This window comes from Lissotriton helveticus, chromosome 2_1 (assembly GCF_964261635.1).
Source record: "Lissotriton helveticus chromosome 2_1, aLisHel1.1, whole genome shotgun sequence".
In the NCBI taxonomy this organism is placed as follows: Eukaryota; Metazoa; Chordata; class Amphibia; order Caudata; family Salamandridae; genus Lissotriton; species Lissotriton helveticus.
Window position 1 is genome coordinate 2,128,487,093 of NC_136059.1, and position 15,236 is coordinate 2,128,502,328.

The following is a 15,236-nucleotide window of genomic DNA, read 5'->3' on the forward strand; positions in this document are numbered from 1 at the left end:
GGAGTTGTATCGCAAGTGCGATGCAGCTCAAGCAAGGCTCAGGGGTGCCCCATCTCCACAATGTTGCGTCAAGACCTATGCCTGCTTAAAGCAGGCGCAGGGTTTTGACGAAGCTTTCTCCTATCTGATTGTAAATACGGCACACCATGGGTGGCAGAGTAGTGGTGCACGTTAACTGGTGCATGCCTGGGGATGTGCCATTTAACATAAATCTGCCCCTTTACATTTAAGTATGTGCAGGACACACAGAGTCGGTGAGGCTTATCCAAGGTTAAGAAGAGATGAGTCCTGTTCACTGAAAATTTAGACATAGTCTTCACCTGCTCAGCATTGCTGGACATGGCTAAATAATAGCTGCAAAATATTACTCTTGTTAAACAATTTTACTATTATAATCTCTGAGATTTGTCTCTTACTCTGCAACATCTCATTGTTGTTATCTTTCTTTAAAGATAAAGACAACCTCAACATGAGCGACAATCTGCAATCAGTTGATTTTGACCTCATCATTGAACTTGTAATTGAAACATCAGTGGATGTTGATCCCTTGGATGATTTAAATCCTGAGGATGAAGAAGAGCGTGATGAGGATGCAGATTTGTCCGAATTATATGACATAGGATGGGAAGCTGACCTGCTTGAGCCTATGGAAATATAAACATTTATTTTTAAAATTTATAGTTAATAAAAAGTAAAAAGGTAAACCGTTTAATTTAAAAATAAAGACACCTTCAAAAGCAGGTTATGTGTAGTGTCTTCAATAAAATATTAAAATATGCTCATAAAATTAGATCAGATTCACATATAAAATAGCACAGGTAACATAAATATAAATGTCATTTCTTTTCTGCTATTTCTGTATTGTAAATTTGCAAGGACTAAAAAATCTTCTATTTAAAATGTCAAGTAGTGTGTTAAGTTTTTGATCACTGTTATTGTTTTACTGTTTGGTAATAATGGTTAATAACATTTTTTATTATATTTTACCACAGATTCAACTGCAGATCATTTCAAGATTTCACCATGCCAACAATAGAAAGACAGAGAAAGGCTGCAAAACGTCAAAGACAGCAGGTGAAAGAAAATAAGCAGCAGTCCTCTAACAAAAAGATTTGTCAAGTCACGAAGAAAGCACCGGGTAAGAGCACAAAATATTTCATAAGAAATATGTGTAGTAAAAAAAATATTACTACAGAAAATGTTTCAGTCCATAAAACGAGAAGGAATTCAAATGGAAAGGAAAGGCCAATTAAAAATGTTACTGCTAGAGCAAGAGATAACTCTGTGCATGATAGTAGAAGGAAACAACAGTTTAGGGAGATTCGTAAACGAATGTTCCGCAACAGGATAATTGGCAATTTGTTAAAAAATATTAAGAAAGGTCAACAGAAACTGGTTTTTTATAAGAGAAAAAATAAAGTTGAGAAAGTTATTGATCAGGCATTTGAAATTAAACGTAAGTTATTTATTTTGATAATCAATAGAATTAGGAAGCTAAACAAGGCAATTTATGATTTCAAAAGAAATAGTAGATGGAAGAGAATAGTTAATCGTAGTAATTTTTGTGAAGTTTTTTCTGGAGAATGGATGCATAGTTCAAGCTGTGAGGCATTTTTTAATGAGGAGAGTTATTTCCAGGATAATGATTTGGTGCATGCAGTTGACACCAGTGGTCGTGCTTATGAAGTGAAAGATGGTTGTCCAGTTGAAAAAGAAAAACTTGTGACAACAGAGGCAGAAGAGGTGTTAGGTAATGAGGTTTTAGGAAGATGTGCTAAGGGTCCTGTGTACACCTGGAAGTGTAGTAGTATTTGCAGTGTGCGACAGGATTCCATCAATTTGCTTTGTGATTTTGTACGGTCATTTAATAAGAAAAGTTTGAAGCAGAAAATAAGGTTGTTGCAAGAATTAGATCCTTGCAGAGTAAGAGAAGTGACAGGTTTGCATGGTCATTCACTGGCTTGTCTTTCCAGGAGAGTATGCCAGAGTGTATTTCATCATTTCAGGATGCTAGCAGTGCATCATAATAAAGTGAGGAAATTAGTTAGAATGTTGTATTATGCTAAGAGTCCAGCAATTATGCTTAAACAATTATGCGCTGCTCTTTTGCATGGTTCTGAAATAGATTTGAAGAATATATGTGAAGAAATTGAGTTTTGTTACTTTGGAAGTAAAGAGGAGAATGTTGAAATTGAGCAAGAAGAAGAGGGTCATGTGGAAGATAGTGTACAGGTTTCCAGTACAGATAATTTCCAGAGGGAAATTGCGACGTTTGAGGTGAAATCAAGTGAGAGGCCTAATTTCACTTGTGTGTGTTGTCGACGCACTTATTATAAGAATCAGACTAAGTTAGTGGATTTATATGCAAAAAGTGAAAGGGAAAATAATAGTGAATGGAAGGATTTCGCAACATACTTGATGGTAGAAAATTGTTTTGATTTGGGATTGGATCAACGTGTGTTTACTGATTGTTGTTGCAAATTAAATCAAAACCAGATGCCTGCTAGAGCAGTTCATAATAATCTGGAATTGGTTGAGATTCCTTCTGAATTGAAGGATTTAAATACTTATGAATCTATTTTGATTCAAAGTATCCATCCCTTTCAGGCTATTGTAAGAATGGAGCCAAAGACAGGGAAATTGCCTCCATCAGATTTACAGAGAGGATTAAAGGGAAGAGTTGTTTATTTGCCTCTAGATTTGAAGAAAAACATTAACACAATTGGAGTAGAAAAAGTGGAAGAGGAACCTCTGGTTATCTTAGTTAATGGGGTTCCGACAAAGAATAAGAAAATATGGCAAGATTTAGTAGATGTTAGGAAAGTTAAAAAGGCAACATTGTATTTGAAAAAAAATAATAAATACTATAAGAATGTATATGTTGCAGAAGAGGAAGTAAGTGAGGAAGAGGATAGCGATTTGTGTGCTGGTCAAATTGAGAAAGTAGAACCCTCTACTAGTGAAGAAATATATGAACATTATAGTGTTCATCCTTTGCATTCCAAGGAAGTCATGGGGAATGCTATTGAGTTGTTTCAAATGAAACAAGCCAAAGGGAGTCCCATTAGTGTTTGGGAGGAAAGTTTGGAAGCTCGGTGTTTCCCACAGCTTTTTCCAACAGGTCAGGGAGGAAGATATGATGAGCGACCTCATCAAATTCCTGCTTCTGAATACCGGACTTTGCGATTGTATGCAGGAGATGCTAGGTTTCGACAATGCATTCCCTATTTGTTTCATCTCCTGTTTGAAAGCGATCTGTCTGGACTGTCATATGCAGTGAACCACATCTTGAAAAGTGGTATACACATGCAAAACATCTCGGCAAGTGACTTTATGGATAAAGTCAATGTCCAAGACAGTATTTTGGATTCTCACCTGATTAATCTCATGGCGTGTCAGCGTGGTACTAATGAGTACTGGTACCGTCGTCATGGTGATTTAAAATGTATGCTGAGGAACTTAGGTACTCCCACATGGTTCCTCACTCTGAGCTGTGCCGAGTATGGCTGGGAAGACTTACTTGAATTTCTACGAGAGGCAAATGCTAACGTAGATAACATCGAATTCAAGACACCCGGAGAACTGTGCTCTTTGGATCCAGTCAATGTATGTAGGTACTTCAATCATAGATTTGAAGCTATGATGTCTTTCATCATGAATAAGAAGAATCCACCTCTTGGAGAGGTGTTGGATTTCTTCTGGAGAAAGGAGTACCAAGCAAGAGGTGCTCCTCATATACATATGTTGCTGTGGATCAAGGATGCACCTAAATTTGGAACGGATCCAGAAGACTCAGTGATGAGTTTCATCCAACAGTATTCTACGTGTGCTGTTCCAAACGCAAAGGAGAAGAAAAGCCTAAGAGAAAAAGTTCTGCGTTTCCAAAGCCATCGATGTGGAAAGTACTGCCGTCGTAAATTCCGAAACAAGGACAAGTTCTACACCAAATGTCGTTTCGGTTTTCCACGACCGGTGATTTCTAAAGGAAGAGTAAACAGTTTGATGTCTTCGCTGCGACATAATGTCATGAAGAAATCACCTAAAAACACATACAATTTGAAGAGGAACGAAGAGTCCAAGTACATCAACGACTACAACCCGGTGATTTTGTCCATGTGGAATGCTAACATGGATATACAGTTTGTGGCTGATAACTGTATGGCTGTGGCTCGGTATGTGACGTCTTACATCACCAAAAAAGAGAAGACAGAATTGAAGGATATGTGGGAGGACATTTCCCATGAAAAGAGCCTCAGCAAGAAGTTGTACAGTTTCAGTCTGAAGATGTTGTCGCATCGAGAAATTGGAGCTTACGAATGCTCTGACCGGTTGTCTTCAGCAAGTCTCTATGCCAAGTCCAGGAGTATCGTTTGGGCGAGTCTTGGTCTTGCTGCAACGCGTAATCGAGTTCTCAAACCTGTGCGGGAAATTGAGTATTTGGCGGAAAAGGAGCCAAACAGTACCGACATTTTGAAGACCAACATGTTGGATACATATTATCCAAATAGAAGCAGTCACCTCGACAATGTTTGTCTGTATGAGGTTCTTCAAAATTACATATTCAAGAGGAACATCAAAGAAGATACTGAGAAAGGAGTGTATGCTGTAATAGGAAGTGAGGGATGTCTGGTCAAGCAAAGAAAATGCCACTTGGTAAACCATCGAAAATTGAGTGGCGAATCTCCTGAAAAAAAGGAGTTTTTCTATTTAGCACTTTTGCAACTTTTCAAGCCTTGGCGTGCAGAAGAGGAACTGCTTGGAGATTTCCTCTGTTACGAAGACTCTTTCAATGCCGCCAAGGAGACCATAGAATGTCCTGCTTTTCCCAAATATGTAGAAATGTTGAATGCGGAAATTGAGCAGGAAGCAACGATTGCAGCCGAGATTGCCAGAGACAGTTCTCAGGACAGTCAAAGTTCTGCTTCATTGAGTCAGGATCCACTAGGAGGACCTGTTATCGAAAATGAAGCTGCCACTGCCATGAATGAAGTGGAAAGAGCCATGGCACATGCTCAGGAGGATGCGGTTAACTTAGAAGAGTTGGAAAGACAACTCAACGTTGAGCAGAGGAAAATATATGACGAAGTTACCATGCAAATTGATCATGGATTAAGTCATGACAAGAAAGAATGCTCATGTACGTCGTTGAAGCCTGTCCGACTGTACGTGAGTGGAGAAGCGGGAACTGGAAAAAGTTTCCTCATTAAAGCAATTTCATGCTATTTGCAGGAAAGGACAGAGTCATCGCTGTCTTGTGTTGTCACCGCTCCAACTGGACTGGCAGCACATAACATTAAAGGGATTACTTTACATCGTTTACTGATGCTGCCAGTGGAGCATGACAACAAATTACAATATCACAAGCTATCTGGAGATGCTTGTTTTGAAGTTTCAAGAATCTTGAGGAAAATGAAACTTCTTATCATTGACGAAGTAAGCATGGTTTCCAATGTCATGCTTGCCTTTGTGCATTTGAGGATGCAAGAAGTTCTCAAAACAGAGTATGATGTGTTATTTGGTGGCAAACACATCATTGTTTTCGGAGATCTTCTGCAGCTGACACCAGTGAAAGGGCAACCTGTGTTCAAAATGCTCACGCATGAAGATACCAGGAAGTGCCTAGGCAGCATTGGCAACGTCAATATATGGTTAAACTTCAATTATGCTGAACTGCATGAAAATATGCGTCAGGCGAAGGATGAAGTTTACAAGACTATTCTACAAGATGTTAGAATTGGAAAAGTGACCGAGCATGGGAAAGAAGCTTTACATGCACGATTACTGTCAAATTTATATCCAGAACAAGATGTTGTGCCTGAGAATATTTTTCAGAAAATTACTGATAAGAAATCTGGAATATGTTTGATGCCAACTCTTGCAGAATGTGCCAAATTCAACAACAAAATGTTGCATTTAGAAAAGCAAGAGATTGTGAAACTGGAAGCTATTGACAGAGTAGAGCATATGGGATCAACAATTATTTTGTCTGAGAATCTGAAAACAAAATTGGATTCATTAGAGAAGAGTATATCTAAAACTGCAGGTTTTGAAAAGACTCTGAATGTGTGCTTGAACTGCCGTATAATTTTAAGAAGGAATTTACATGTTGAAAGAGGTCTGGTAAATGGATCAATGGGTAATGTTGTTGATTTTGTAAAATACAGAAATAGAGATGGAATTGAATTTTTAAAAATTAAATTTGATGGCATTGAGGAAGTACAGCTAATTGGTCGTTGCTCTGCTAGATTTTTGCTTGTAAAAGACTTATATGTTCGCCGTAAGCAGTTTCCTGTTTGCTTGGCATATGCGGTGACAATCCATAAATCGCAAGGTTTAAGTGTAGACTGTGCATTGGTGAATATTGGCAGTTCTGTGTTCAAGGAGGGTATGGCATACGTGGCATTGTCACGAGTTAGAACTTTATCGGGATTGTACTTGATTGAGTGTGATGTCACAAACATTTGTGCGGATCTAGATTGTGTTAAGGAATACAATAGGTTAAGAAGAGAGTATGCGTCACATTTGCCTCAGTATCCTTTGTTTGAGAAACGTGTGGTAGGCCGGAAACGAACAAATGTGACCAATACTGGGGAGGTTGTAGCAAAAAGACGAAAAGTCGATGAACCTAAAATTACAAGCAGAAACAAAAAGGATTCTGTTGAAGATGTTGTTGGTTTTCAATTTGAAAACAGTTCTGGTGTCAACTGCTATGCTAATGTAGTGGTTAATGTTTTGTTTTCTCTAGAAAATGTAAAAGAAGAGATTGTGGTCAATTCTGATCAAAGATTTTGCAGTTTGTTAAATTCTGTGTTAGAGAAATGTAGCACTGATAGAAGAAACATAGAAAGTGTGTCTGAAATTCGAAATCTGTTAGACAGATGTTCAGGCCAAACACAATTCTCTCAAAATATTCAGCAAGATTGTCAGGAGTTTTTAATGTATATGCTTGATGTATTGCATGCTGAAGGTGTAGATGTAGATCAGCTGTTTGGGCTTTCTTATCAATGGCAGCATGACTGCGAGAACTGTATGGTATCAAGTACTACTAGTGTAGACTCAGAAAGATTTATATATTTAACTTTGCCAGACAGTAAATCAGTCTCCTTTAATAAGCTAGTAAAAGCAGCTGATCACAACATGGAGTGTAGCCAATGTAAATCTGAAATGATGTCAACATTATTTATACGAACATATGGCCAGTATGTCATTTTAATGTTCCAACGATGTAGGCCTGATGGAACAAAATTGACAACTTTAATTAAAAATTTTGTAGCTTCGCAGTTGTCAATATCAGGAAGGACTTTTGTAACTGCAGCAATTATATATCATGACGGCCCTTCAATAACATATGCGAAAAACAAGGGCCCCCTGAATAGAAATACGATTCCTAGGACAGGGAATGAGCAAATGTGTGAAGAAATTCCTAGGCAATCACAAAACAGTACTAGTGCAAATAATCACAAAAGGAGGGGCTAATGCAAGGAGGGACGGACAACTAAGTGAATGCACATACATAAATGCGTTATTTATTCATAAAACAATATCTCATACATATAATTAAAAATACAATTAATGAATCACAATAACATAAAACTGGGAATATAAAAAGTGATAATGAAATCACCAAACATTAAAGACAATAATTAATCATTCAAAACCAAAAACGTGGCACATATATAATTATTGACGCGCGTTTCGGCGTTCAAGACAACGCCTTCTTCAGGAGCCACACAATTTTCTGCAACATAACAAAAAAATATATAATTATAACACACTCTATTTCTTTATCTTTAAAAACAACGTTAGTGCATTCACAGTTAAATTAAAGAAGCAAGAAATTCTTATGTCCTCCACACCCTAGCAAATAGACTCTAAAGATACAACCAAGAAAATATAATTGAAAAAACACAGTCAATAATGCTGTATATATTGTTGAAAAAATTGATACATTCAACAATTAGAATAAGTCCAGTTATTATAGGTTGTAAATATCCTAGACCATCAGTATAAACAGATAATTCAGTAATACATTATAATTTAACACCACATTATAAACAAGCATCTATATCCAGTTCTCTTGGAGGATTCCTATGCATGTCAACTATACATTATACATATAAATAAACTTACTAAAACACAAGAATTCGATATATCTGACTTCAAGCCTTCATTTGATGTGGCCACGGTCTCTAGTGCATAATGTAGGGTTACCAAACGTTGGGTGGTGGTATATACCTCATTAGTCTGGGTACCTAGTTTATAAGAAATGAAGGGTACCAATGAGAAGTGGCATAAGCTTGATTTCCTATTTAGCCAAAATTAAACTAACAGGGCCAGACTTAGAATCTCACCTGTATCAGGACTTTATTTCGCACTTCTATGTTGGTAAGATCTGACTGCTTAAACAGCATGCAGCGTGACAGGTTGAGCTTGAATAATAATTTAATCTGCACCAGAAGGGGAGATGTAATAGAAACATTCAAAAGTCATACCAAACGATTCCCGAGCTTAATGTTTAGATCTCGCTCACAAAGAGAGCCATGTGATAAACTCTCCACTCACCAATAAAATAAGCAACAAAGTTGCAAAAACTTTGAAGAAACCAGCGAGCTCTTTTTTCAATAGCTTCAGCACGGTGCGTAATTCTCTACTGTGACTCTTGCCTCGAAGCAGGATATTGTCGAGCGAGTGAGTCTGTAGAGACGAAATATATAAACAAAGACGCCACCGGGGATTAGATAACGCGACCTGGTTAACGCGGCATGTAAAGGACGGTTTCAATTCGTAATAACCGGTGAAGATCGTGCTCTTATTAACCAGGGGTCGATGGAGATTAACACCTAGCGAAACTAAGTAGCAAAGCGCGACTTACCGACAGGGGGTAATTTAAAAGGTTCCTCAACCGTCCGGCGTCCAGCGTCCACTGCGGTGATGACTAACCCTCCCTGCACCGGACGAGGGTAAAAATAGCTTCCGGCATAGACCACGTGTCTGCCTGGCTAAGTACCTTAAAGGGGCATTGTCCGTCTATTTATGAATGCGGAAGCGGCAATTCCGACTATATGGAGTGAACTTTTAACACTCGACATGCGCTCTCCAGTCAAAAGGCCACATAAAACAGTTGCACTTGTGCACCCTGCATGTATAAAACACTAGTCATCGCCACATAGATAAAACAAATGGCTGAATAATACATTAAGCGTCATAGTGTCATAGATTTAGAACCGAATGAGGTCAGTTTTGTCAAGGAGCAAATGGCTGAATAACAGTGTTAAGAGAAACAAACCTGGCCTAAAGCTAGTCTCAATAATACTTATATCAGACCCAAATGGTGATATTCATAATATTATTAATGATCTCTAGAGTCAATTTTGTAAAGAGAAAAAATTGACTGAATTACAGTATTAAAGAAGACAAACCTAACTGGTGGACCAAAATGGTGATATTAATAATCTCTAAAAAATCGCGTTTTCCCAAGGGATTTCTGAATTTAATCCCTTAGAGAAAGTGTTAAAAACAAAAATCCAGTAAACTTCGCGTTTCTTGCGAATGGCACAGCCACCTTTGCCATCTGGAACTCTGATTTTTTCTAAAATGCGCCACTTAAACTCATCAGATTTGTGTTTATGTTCCAGATAATGTTTTACTAACGGTGCCACGACCTTACCGGTTTTAATGGCAGATCTATGTTCCGTTAGTCGGACTTGAACTGATCTTGAGGTCTCACCGACATAGCCCAGTCCACAAGGGCATAAAATAAAATATATGACGTTAGTGGTCTTACAGTTCCACATATCACAAGCAGTAGTCGCAAAGCCATTATGTACATAGTTTTCACCTCTTAAGATGTTAGTGCAGGATTTACAAGAGGAACAAGGTACTGTTCCACGAACCGGTAAGTTATTTAGCAAGGACCGTTGTACAAGGCTGCCATTGTTTGCATTGCTGCTGATCCTAGAGTGAACAATAAGATCTTTAATATTTTTATTCCTCTTGTGAGCAAACAGTGGCTTAGCAAGAGTGTCCTTGGATGTGGGATTACAATTTAAGATGTGCCAATTACTATTGATGATCTGTTTGACACGGTCATTAAGGGTAGAGTGTTTAATCACACAGACCAGTTGGTCTGTCTTCTTCACTTCTTTATTCTCTAGTAAGGCATTACGATCATAAAACCTTGCTCGCTTGTAAGAACTTCTTACTAGTCTATGAGGATAGCCTCTCTCTAAAAACTTTTTCCTCATTTCAGATGCCTGGATGTCAAAGTCACGAAGATTAGTACAGTTCCTACGGACACGCAGGAATTGTGAGAACGGAATACTATCGCGTTGACTCCTAGGGTGGAAACTGGTAAAGTCAAGTAATGTATTCCGAGCAGTGGGTTTGACAAACAGGTCAACTATTAGCTTAATATTTTCATTCTTTATTAGAAGGTCAAGAAATTCCACCTGATCATTATCATACTTGGCAGTGAATTTAAGGTTGACATCTACCAAATTGATCCACTCAAGGAATTCTAAAAGTGAATCTTTCCCATTGGTCCAGATAAAAAAGATGTCGTCAATATATCTGGACCAATGGGAAATGGACTCAAAAAATGGTGCGATCTCATTGTCAACAAATCTATCTTCAAATGCTGCCATGTAGATATTGGCAATTGATGGTGCAACTGATGCCCCCATACTTACTCCTCGGGTTTGCCGATAGAGTAAGTCTCCAAATTCAAAGATATTCTCAGTGAGTACGATATACAAACAATCAATGAGAAATTTCTTTGAACAACTTATGTTGTATTTATCGATGAACCAGTCTGTTGCCATTATAGCCTCTTTAAGAGGGATATTACTATATAGGGACTCAATGTCCATGGTGACTAGAAAGTCTCTGTCATGTATGAAATCTAAATGTTCAATTTTTGAAATCATATGACCAGTGTCTTTTATGTACGATTTGATTTTGGGTATATGTGGTCTTAGAACAAGGTCAACATATTTAGAAAGTGGCTCTGTCGGTGTTCCTATCGTAGACACTATAGGTCTATAGGGGGGATCAGAGACGTTCTTATGAACCTTAGGTAGCCCATAAATACAAGCTGTTTTCCCTTTGTTGTAATTAAGGAAATCATGCTCTTTAGGGCTGATGTCTCCATTACTAAGGGCTTCACTTGTAAGTAAACGAATTTTTTTGTTGATCATGTTGGAGGGGTTGAAAGCTATTTCATGGTAGGTAGTGTCATCATTCAACATAGACCTCATTTTCAGCTTGTAATCTTCGGAATCAATGACAACAATTCCACCTCCTTTATCACAAGCTTTAATGACAAGACTATTATTACTAGCCAACGATTTTAAAGCAAGTGATTCTTCTTTATTAAGATTGTAGATGGGTTTTGGAACATATTTTAAACTTCTGTCCAGTTTCTGGAGCACCACCAGCTCAAAGGCGGCAACTTCGGGGCCCACTTGCTCTAAGGATGGGCTAAAAGTGGAAGGCAATGATACTGTTTTGTTACTATCTGGGTTATCATTATTACATTAAAGACAATAATTAATCATTCAAAACCAAAAACGTGGCACATATATAATTATCGACGCGCGTTTCGGCGTTCAAGACAACGCCTTCTTCAGGAGTCACACAATTTTCTGCAACATAACAAAAAAATATATAATTATAACACACTCTATTTCTTTATCTTTAAAAACAACGTTAGTGCATTCACAGTTAAATTAAAGAAGCAAGAAATTCTTATGTCCTCCACACCCTAGCAAATAGACTCTAAAGATACAACCAAGAAAATATAATTGAAAAAACACAGTCAATAATGCTGTATATATTGTTGAAAAAATTGATACATTCAACAATTAGAATAAGTCCAGTTATTATAGGTTGTAAATATCCTAGACCATCAGTATAAACAGATAATTCAGTAATACATTATAATTTAACACCACATTATAAACAAGCATCTATATCCAGTTCTCTTGGAGGATTCCTATGCATGTCAACTATACATTATACATATAAATAAACTTACTAAAACACAAGAATTCGATATATCTGACTTCAAGCCTTCATTTGATGTGGCCACGGTCTCTAGTGCATAATGTAGGGTTACCAAACGTTGGGTGGTGGTATATACCTCATTAGTCTGGGTACCTAGTTTATAAGAAATGAAGGGTACCAATGAGAAGTGGCATAAGCTTGATTTCCTATTTAGCCAAAATTAAACTAACAGGGCCAGACTTAGAATCTCACCTGTATCAGGACTTTATTTCGCACTTCTATGTTGGTAAGATCTGACTGCTTAAACAGCATGCAGCGTGACAGGTTGAGCTTGAATAATAATTTAATCTGCACCAGAAGGGGAGATGTAATAGAAACATTCAAAAGTCATACCAAACGATTCCCGAGCTTAATGTTTAGATCTCGCTCACAAAGAGAGCCATGTGATAAACTCTCCACTCACCAATAAAATAAGCAACAAAGTTGCAAAAACTTTGAAGAAACCAGCGAGCTCTTTTTTCAATAGCTTCAGCACGGTGCGTAATTCTCTACTGTGACTCTTGCCTCGAAGCAGGATATTATCGAGCGAGTGAGTCTGTAGAGACGAAATAGATAACGCGACCTGGTTAACGCGGCATGTAAAGGACGGTTTCAATTCGTAATAACCGGTGAAGATCGTGCTCTTATTAACCAGGGGTCGATGGAGATTAACACCTAGCGAAACTAAGTAGCAAAGCGCGACTTACCGACAGGGGGTAATTTAAAAGGTTCCTCAACCGTCCGGCGTCCAGCGTCCACTGCGGTGATGACTAACCCTCCCTGCACCGGACGAGGGTAAAAATAGCTTCCGGCATAGACCACGTGTCTGCCTGGCTAAGTACCTTAAAGGGGCATTGTCCGTCTATTTATGAATGCGGAAGCGGCAATTCCGACTATATGGAGTGAACTTTTAACACTCGACATGCGCTCTCCAGTCAAAAGGCCACATAAAACAGTTGCACTTGTGCACCCTGCATGTATAAAACACTAGTCATCGCCACATAGATAAAACAAATGGCTGAATAATACATTAAGCGTCATAGTGTCATAGATTTAGAACCGAATGAATTCAGTTTTGTCAAGGAGCAAATGGCTGAATAACAGTGTTAAGAGAAACAAACCTGGCCTAAAGGTAGTCTCAATAATACTTATATCAGACCCAAATGGTGATATTCATAATATTATTAATGATCTCTAGAGTCAATTTTGTAAAGAGAAAAAATTGACTGAATGACAGTATTAAAGAAGACAAACCTAACTGGTGGACCAAAATGGTGATATTAATAATCTCTAAAAAATCGCGTTTTCCCAAGGGATTTCTGAATTTAATCCCTTAGAGAAAGTGTTAAAAACAAAAATCCAGTAAACTTCGCGTTTCTTGCGAATGGCACAGCCACCTTTGCCATCTGGAACTCTGATTTTTTCTAAAATGCGCCACTTAAACTCATCAGATTTGTGTTTATGTTCCAGATAATGTTTTACTAACGGTGCCACGACCTTACCGGTTTTAATGGCAGATCTAACATCAGGACATTACACAGCTTATTTAAAGTCTAGAAATGGCTGGTCATTCTGCAACAATTCTGTTTTAATTTTCAAAAAAAAATTGCCGTATGACCTTAAAAACTCTTACCTGGTGTTTTTAAAACCAAAATTTTAGGGAAATAATCTTGGGATGTGCTCTGTGGAATTTCAAGAGGTTCTAATGGCTCCTACACGATTTGGCCTTGAGGATAAGTGTAGTACAGAGACATAACTTTTTACCATAACACTGGACGTCATGGAGAAATACATGCACTTTGAATGAGTTCAGAAAAACGATTTCTTTTTATAAGCTAATTGAAGCAGCCAATCAAAACATAGAGTAGAGGGAATGTAAGTCTGCAACGCTGTCTACTGTTTTACATTGCTTTGTGATTGAAAGTGATGTAGAGAATTAAATAATTGTAGTAGTCATAGAGGTAGTGTAAGTCTGCTTCATAGTAAGCAGTATCAGTGTCATAGGAAATGTAGAACATGACTGAGCAAGAAGGGGAAGATATTACTATTCCAGGATTGTGAAAATGATCTTCAACATTTTAATTCTGAAAGTTGCGGAAATGCCAAATGACGGGATTGGCTTACAAGAAATCCAAGAGTTATAAATGGCTCTGACCAGATTTGGCCTTGTGGAAACTTGTGGTAGAGAGCAAGAAGTCATTTATTGCATGTAACGTGTTTTTAAAAACGATGGAGATTTTCTTTCAGAAAGTGGCGGGCTGAAAGTAATAACAGCACAAAAGAGTGTAAGCTGTTCATAGGACATCCTTGGACGTCATGGAAAGTAAGTTAACTTTAAGGAGTTCTGAATTTTGATTTCTTATGTTGTATGGGTTTTTTAAACACAATTATTTTGATTGTGTTTTTTTTCCCCCGCTGTTATATGATGAATACCTTCAAGTCACTGTTTTTAGTGAATTTTGATACATTCTGAGAACAGCAAAAATAAACCATTTAACATGTATAATTAATTCTGTACTGTTTGCATTTATGATGTATATGTAGAACTGTGTAGGAGGCATGGAGAAGGTGAGGCTTCTGTAAGTGTCAAAGTTGTTGCATGCAGTGCTGCACTTCTGCGTATTCTTTCATATGCTGGACTACATCTGCACAATGAGATACCTAAGCAAAGGAAACACAAGTGATGTGATTGTGAAATGAGCAAAATAAATTGCACGTATTTCATTTACATCACCTGTGTTTCCTATCATTACGAATCACATTGTGCAGATCAAGTTTAGGTCTGTCCAGGGAAACATAGGAGGTTTGGACTTTGTTCAAGAGTGCAGTGGACATGACTCACTTCATTGGTAGACCTTCACATGTATTATCTCCTCTGTACTCTTCAACAAGTGTAAATCTCATCTGCAACCCTGAGTAGGCCTCACCTCAAACAAACCTCTGGATAGTAGACATCTTATTGGCATCCTGAAGCAATTATTTAAAATTTTAGTGTCTTGCAACACTTTTCTGAAACAACAGCAATGCAAAAGATGCACCATGTTTTAAGATAGGCCTCACTTCATCTGCATCAAGATACTGTTAGTTTAAAATGTATATCTTTAGGACTGTGTAGGGGGCCTGGAGAAGCAGAAGCTTCTGTAAGTGTCAAAGTTGTTCAAAAACTGTTTGTCCTTCAATCTTTTCCCTTGTCT

General features: G+C 37.8%; 2 long non-coding RNA genes across 2 annotated transcripts; both read right to left on the reverse strand.

Moving 5' to 3' along the window:
* Window positions 1-7,500: 7,500 nt before the first annotated feature.
* LOC144820032 (uncharacterized) lies at window positions 7,501-8,933 on the reverse strand. The gene is made up of 5 exons (XR_013607679.1): window positions 8,873-8,933; window positions 8,563-8,694; window positions 8,352-8,447; window positions 8,131-8,252; window positions 7,501-7,738 (listed from the first exon to the last, which is right to left on the reverse strand). It is a non-coding gene; the product is annotated as an uncharacterized LOC144820032 (long non-coding RNA).
* Window positions 8,934-12,041: 3,108 nt separating this feature from the next.
* Window positions 12,042-12,580, reverse strand: LOC144820033 (uncharacterized). The gene is made up of 3 exons (XR_013607680.1): window positions 12,467-12,580; window positions 12,256-12,351; window positions 12,042-12,156 (listed from the first exon to the last, which is right to left on the reverse strand). It is a non-coding gene; the product is annotated as an uncharacterized LOC144820033 (long non-coding RNA).
* Between the last annotated feature and the right edge of the window lie 2,656 nt (window positions 12,581-15,236).